General features: G+C 48.2%; 1 long non-coding RNA gene across 1 annotated transcript; it reads left to right on the top strand.

Annotated features, from left to right (window-relative positions):
• The first annotated feature begins 3,148 nt into the window (after positions 1 to 3,148).
• Positions 3,149 to 4,296, top strand: LOC111946736. Its single transcript, XR_002872477.1, has 3 exons — positions 3,149 to 3,416; positions 3,813 to 3,951; positions 4,031 to 4,296. It is a non-coding gene; the product is annotated as an uncharacterized LOC111946736 (long non-coding RNA).
• Positions 4,297 to 6,842: the final 2,546 nt, after the last annotated feature.

The raw sequence follows: 6,842 nt of genomic DNA, 5'->3' as shown, positions 1-6,842 counted from the left end.
TTAAAAATGATTAATTAAATGATTAAAAAGCAAATAAAGCAGGAAGCAGCAGGAGCAGGGAAAAAAGCGTCTGCACTCTTTTGCAGGGGGAGGAGAAAAAACAAAAATACAAAAAATACAAAAATTACCTTATTTTTATCCACAAACATTTTCTCCATCCAGCCTGTAAACATATCCATATTTGAGCCAGGTGTTCTGTAAATACAACTAACAACTTTATTTTTTTGATTTTCTTGAGAGATTTCGATTGTTAAACATTCAAGCATATTGTCAACAACAGCTGTCATGCTAGTCACTACTCTGAAATGCAGAGTTTTATCCACATATAGAGCAACTCCTCCACCACCTTTGTTTAGTCTATTACAGTATCTGAGTTCATAACCCTCCAAATTAAAGTTTTCAACTCCCTTCTCTGCATTGAACCATGTTTCTGAAATTGCTATCACACTAAAACGTTGTGAAAAATTGCACAAGTATTCCTTAATGTTATCAAAATTTGCATACATGCTTCTGCTATTGAAATGAACAAGTGAAAACTTATCTTTACATTTAATGTTGACATTATAATGCTCTTCAGTGTAGTAACTGCAATTATCTGTGATGGCAGAGAAGAAATGGTTGATTGGGTCAATGTCATATTCCTTGTCCTGTAAATTGTGATCAGTGTAATCCAATGCTTCCATCCTTAATTGATCAGAATAAGAATTTATGTTTTGTGTTCCTGGTGCTGACGGTTGAGGTTGTATTGACATTTGATCTGAGGAATAGTGTAGTGTAAGTGTATTACCTCAATTTCCAGAAGGCTCATAAATATCAGATGATATTTAGTATTTGTCCAGATCCTTGATGTCCCTAATCAACACCACTTTAGCTTCCTCGGGGCTCCCGTTCAGCTTGATGAACACTTTACAGTTAGTTGTCCAGGTGCTTTGTATTTTTCCGCTTTTATTTAGGTTATGTGCTTGTTTTGCTATATCAACATTGTGTTTTGTAAGATGCTCGTTTATATAAACATCTGTTCCTCTCAGCTTTCTGCCCTGTTTCAGCAGAGCAGCCTTTTGCTTTCTATTGTCAAACCTCATAATAATGGCTGGTTTATACTTCACATTTTTCCTGAGCAAAGTATGGCAAGCCACGATGCCGTCACAGTCCAGCTGGATTCCTTTTTCCCTGTGAAAACCCACAACTTCCCAGTCCCCTTTGCCCGCCGAACGCTTCCACACCACCCAAGCTTAGCCATCAATCTCGCACTCATGAATGTCAGGCTCTCATTGACTCTGGAGCTGAACAAAGTTTCATTGACTGTCTTCTGGTGTCCAAGCTCTGTCTTCCCACAGAACCGCTGGTTCACCCTGTCAAAGCAGCCAGCCTCGGTGGCCAACTTCTTACCCGCATCACCCACCGCACGAGGCCTGTGCATCTCATCACCTCCGGCAACCACCATGAAGCCATTCAATTCTATATCATACAATCTCTTCAGTCTCCTGTCATTTTAGGTTTCCCATGGCTTCGCCACCACAATCCTCAGTTCGACTGGGTGAACCACCACATCATCAATTGGAGTACTCACTGTCTCGCAAACTGCCTTCGCTCCGCCATCCCTGCGGTCTCCCCTGATCATGATCCTATAATGGAAGAAATCGATCTTTCCAAGGTACCTTCCCGTTATCACGATCTCAAGGCTGTTTTCAGCAAAAGTAAGGCGGGTGCTTTACCCCCGCACCGACCTTATGATTGCTCTATTGAGTTATTAAGTGGCGCCGCTCTCCCCAAGGGCCGTTTATTTAATCTCTCGGGTCCTGAAAAACTCGCAATGGAGAAACACATTAATGAATCTCTCGCCTCAGGTCATATTCATCCCTCCTCGTCTTCCGTTGGTGCCGGGTTCGTCTTCGTCCAGAAGAAAGACAAGAGCCTGCGACCTTGCATTGACTTTCATGAGTTAAATCAGATCACTGTTAAAAACAAATACTCCCTGCCTCTTATTAGTTCCGCCTTAGACTCTGTTCAAGATGCTCGGGTATTCTCCAAACTAGATCTCCGGAACGCGTATGATCTGGTTCGTATGAGAGAAGGGGACGAGTGGAAGACTGCTTTTAACACCCCCCTGGGGCATTTTGAGTATTTGGTAATGCCCTTTGGGCTTACGAACACCCCTGCAGTCTTTCAACATCTTGTAAACGACGTCCTGCGCGATTTTCTCAACAGGTTTGTCTTCGTCTACCTCGATGACATTCTCATTTACTCCCCCGATCCTGAGACTCACACCATCCATGTACGTCAGGTTCTAGAATGCCTTCTCGAAAACCAACTCTATGTAAAAGCAGAGAAATGTGAATTTCATGTCTCCACGGTCTCATTTCTCGGTTTCATTATTGAAGCTGGCAATATACGTCCCGATCCGGCCAAGGTTTCCGCAGTCACTAACTGGGAGACTCCCAGTACACGTAAACAGTTACAACTTTTCCTTGGCTTTGCCAATTTTTACCGTCGATTCATTCGGAACTACAGCAGTCTCGCCGCCCCTCTTACCAAACTCACTTCAGTTAACCAGCCATTTATTTGGAGTCCTGAGGCTCAAACGGCCTTTGAAAATCTTAAGAGAATGTTCGTCACCGCCCCCATTCTCATACAGCCCAACCCTCGACGTCAGTTTGTCGTGGAGGTGGATGCCTCTGAGTCTGGGGTTGGTGCTGTCCTATCCCAACGAGAAGACACTACGGGCAAACTCAAGCCATGCGCCTTCTTCTCGCGTAAACTGTCTCCCGCAGAACGTAATTATGATGTGGGTAACCGCGAACTCTTGGCCATAAAACTCGCGTTAGAAGAGTGGCGGTGTCGTGGGTCCCACCAGGGAATGATTGGGCAGAGGCGCCAAGGTGAAAGTATTCTTGACTTTAATGCAAGAACAGAGCACACCAATTGCTCCACAAAGGTTAACCAACATAGACTTCTCCAATCCAACACTCCAAATTCTCCTCTCAGACTCTCCAACTTCTCCACTCAGACTCCCACACTGACAGCTGTATCTGGTTCTCTTTTAAGTGGTAAGCCCCTCCTCCTGGGCGTTGCTCTCCATCAGTCCAAAGAGAAAACAGGGAGAAGTGTTTGCATTGTTCAACAACATAAATAAACCTACAGAAATAAACAGTTTCATTCAACTAAACATTCTGTGTCGTGTACAGAAAAATAACAATAATCATCAATAAAAATAAATACAAACAGTGACCGATGCGTCACATGACCCAGGGTGTCCATGACCACTTCCGGGTTACCGGGTTACTTCCGGGTAAACAAACCAACGTTAATGTTGGCGTCGTGTGTGCTTCGTGTTAATGTATGCATGGGGATGGTGAGTCGGCAACCTAGTGTGCACCCAGGGCTACCTGCAGAGGGATAGGGACGGAATGAAAAGGGTAAGCTGATGTAAATGACGTGTTACCGGGTCCGAGCGTGCGCGTCTATGCGCACGTGTGTATGTGTGCGAGCGTGTGTGCATGCGTGTGCGCCTGCAGCGGCAGCTGACGGTTCTACACCGTCACATCATCCCCCTCCTCTGGGAGATTGGCGATGTGCGGCAATCTGGAAAGGGAAATCTGCCACTATGTTTTGTTTTCCGGGACGGTGACGTACGTTAAATTTGTACGGCTGAAGCGCCAGATACCAGCGCGTAAGCCGGTTGTGGTGGTCCTTCATGGTATTTATCCATGTCAGGGCCCTGTGGTCTGTCTCAAGGTCAAATTCTCTGCCAAGTAAGTAGTACCTCAAGCTATCCAACGCCCACTTAATGGCAAGTCCTTCCCTCTCCACAGTGGAGTACCTTGTCTCTCTCGGCTGCAGTTTCCGACTGAGGTACAGGACTGGTCGCTCTTCACCTGGGTCTCCCTGAGCCAGGACAGCACCAAGTCCGACTGCTGAGGCATCCACTTGGACGAGGAACCTTTGATCAAAGTTAGGACTCTTGAGAACAGGACAGGAACACAATTTATTTTTCAATGCTTGGAAAGCCTGTTCATACTCATCTGTCCAGGTCACGGGGTTTTTCTGCCTCTTCTCTGTAAGGGCAGTGAGAGGAGCTGCCATGGTGGCGAACTGATGGACAAACCGCCGGTACCATCCAGCTAACCCCAGGAAGGAGCGTACCTCTTTCTTGGTGCGTGGTCGAGGGCAATTGCGGATAACTTCAACTTTATCCACCTGCGGACGCACCTCACCACCTCCCAGCAGGTACCCCAGGTAACGAGTTTCCTTCCGGGCCCACTCACACTTGCTCACGTTTAAGGTCAGGCCTGCATTTTGTAGTTTCCTCAGGACCAGACGCAGGTGATCTAGGTGTTGCTCCCGGGTGTGACTGTAGATCACCACGTCATCCAAATAGGCTGCACTACAGTGGTTACATCCCTGCAGCACCCTGTCCATCAGCCGTTGGAACGTGGCTGGTGCTCCATGCAGACCAAAAGGCATAACTGTAAACTGAAACAGTCCAGCAGGTGTTTTGAACGCCGTGTATGGTCGACAGGTGTTGCTGAGAGGTACTTGCCAGTAACCCTTGCATAGGTCAAGAGTGGTGATGAAATTAGCAGCCCCGATCTTCTCCAGCAGGTCGTCAATCCTCGGCATTGGATATGCGTCGAACTCCGAAACGGCGTTCAGTTTCCTGAAGTCGATGCATATCCGCAGTGAGTCGTCTTTTTTGGGAACGATCACCACCGGACTGCTCCACTCTGAGTTGGACGGCTCAATGACACCTAGCTCCAGCATCTTCCTCACCTCATCGTTCAGCCTTCCCACCAACTTCTGTGGTACCCGATAAGGCCGTTGCCGGATTGGTCGTCCATCTTTGAGCCGTATGGAATGGCTAATGAGTGTAGTTCTTCCTGGCTGTGCAGAAAAAAGAGATGGCGTTTCACGAAATAAGTCCATTATCTGTGTAGTCTGTTCCGGAGGTAAATGTGACAGAGACGGAGGGGTTGAGTGAGTCAGTGCTCCCAGATCAGAGTCCAAGTCTTCCTCAGTCTTCACAGCTCTGACTAGCAAAGACTTCTCTGTTGGATGGTTAGCACCTTCCTTCCACTCTTTAAGTAGATTCACGTGGTATGTCTGCTTTTCTTTCTTTTTGTCAGGATGGTGCACCTCATAGGTGACAGGTCCCATCCTGCGGAGAATGGTGTATGGCCCTTGCCACTTTGCCAGTAGTTTGCTGGTACAAGAGGGAAGAAGTAGCAGAACCTTCTGACCTGGTAGGAGTTCACGGTGACGGGCCTGCTGGTCGTACCACGTCTTCCGACTCCTTTGGGCCTCTCGTTGGTTGACTTCTGCCTCTTCCCTGTACTTTGCCAACCGTTCTCTCATCTCCAGAACAAACTGGATCACACCCCTTTCTGAGGTCTTTGTGGATTTGGCCTCCCAGCTCTTCTTGAGGAGATCCAGTGGGCCTTGGACATCCCAGCCATAGAGGAGTTTGAATGGTGAGAAGCCTGTTGAAGCTTGTGGGACTTCCCTATAAGCAAACAACAGGAATGGTAGCCAACGATCCCAGTCCTTCCCTGTGTCACTCACGAACTTCTGCAGCATCCTCTTCAGGGTCTGGTTGAAACGTTCCACCAAGCCATTGGTCTGTGGGTGGTACGGTGTCGCCTTGATGGCAGTGATGCCAAGCTGCTGTTGGAACAGTTTCATCAACCGAGAGGTGAAGTTGGTTCCTTGGTCTGTCAGAATTTCATCCGGTATTCCTTTTTTTTTTTTTTTTTTTTTTTTTTTTTTTTTTTTTTTTTTTTTTTTTCTTTAACTTGTCCTGTCCAACAGCTAGGCAGACAGATGAGAGCTGAGGGCCTCTTGGGTTGGACATATTTTACTTTAACAAGAGGGGTTATTAATCTTCAGACAAACCAAAGGTATGTCTGAATAAACCCCTTTTGTAATTGAGGCCAAACTTTATTAATTTCAAACATGTCTGAAAATCTTTGGTGTTGGACCGGACGGAAAAGGAAAGAGGGGAAGAAGAAAGAGGGACGTTAGAGAGAGGGGGGGTAGGGGGTGATAATAGGAGGGGAAAGGGGATAAGACCATGAAGCAGCATAAAGCAACAAGTTTAATGGTTGTTAATCATTATGGTAAGGTTCAAATGTAAAAAAAAAACAAAAAAAAAAAAGGGCGGAGCCTGTCCACACACACACTCAAATGTTATAAACACACTTGTTAGTTGCAAAAATGTCCACCTGTCGACATGTACACAAAACAGATAGTGTTCACACGCATACTTATGCCTTAAAACCAACTAGTGTGAAATATTTCAGTCATTCAGTCTGTTGAGCTGACACCTGTGCTCAGGTGAGTGTTTATGTTCTTCTAAAATGGATGGTGGAACGTGAAAAGAAGGAGGGAGAGTGCCCAGCCATCCCCACCCCAAGACCCCCACCGCACCAGCAGCGGCAGCCGGATTCCCCCCAACACCACACGGGAACCGGCAGGGAACAACCGCCGCCCGGGCGACCAAGCCCGCCACCCAGGCCAGGGCCAGCAGGGCCGCCGCAAGGCCCCCAGAGCCAGAGAGCAGGGAGGCACGGAGGGAAAGAGGGCGCCGCCCCAGCCCAACCAGGAGAGCAGCCCCCCCGCCGCGCCGGGAGAACCCAACGCAGGGCCCCACCGGAGAAGGACGCCCACAGCCCCAGACGAGCACCCCACCACCACCCAGGAGTTCCGGGCATCCCCCCGCCCCAACCCCAGGTACGGGCCAGGACCCCCCAAGGGAGACCCACTCCGCACTCCAGGCAGCCATCCGCCCGGCCAACGGTTGGTCCAGGGAGGAGCGAGGCAGGGGCCCGCCGCCCCCGCCCAGGAGG

Source organism: Oryzias latipes, chromosome 21 (assembly GCF_002234675.1).
Source record: "Oryzias latipes chromosome 21, ASM223467v1".
NCBI lineage: Eukaryota > Metazoa > Chordata > Actinopteri > Beloniformes > Adrianichthyidae > Oryzias > Oryzias latipes.
The sequence above is the reverse complement of the archived record's forward strand: the minus strand, read 5'-3'. Positions and strand labels throughout refer to the sequence as shown.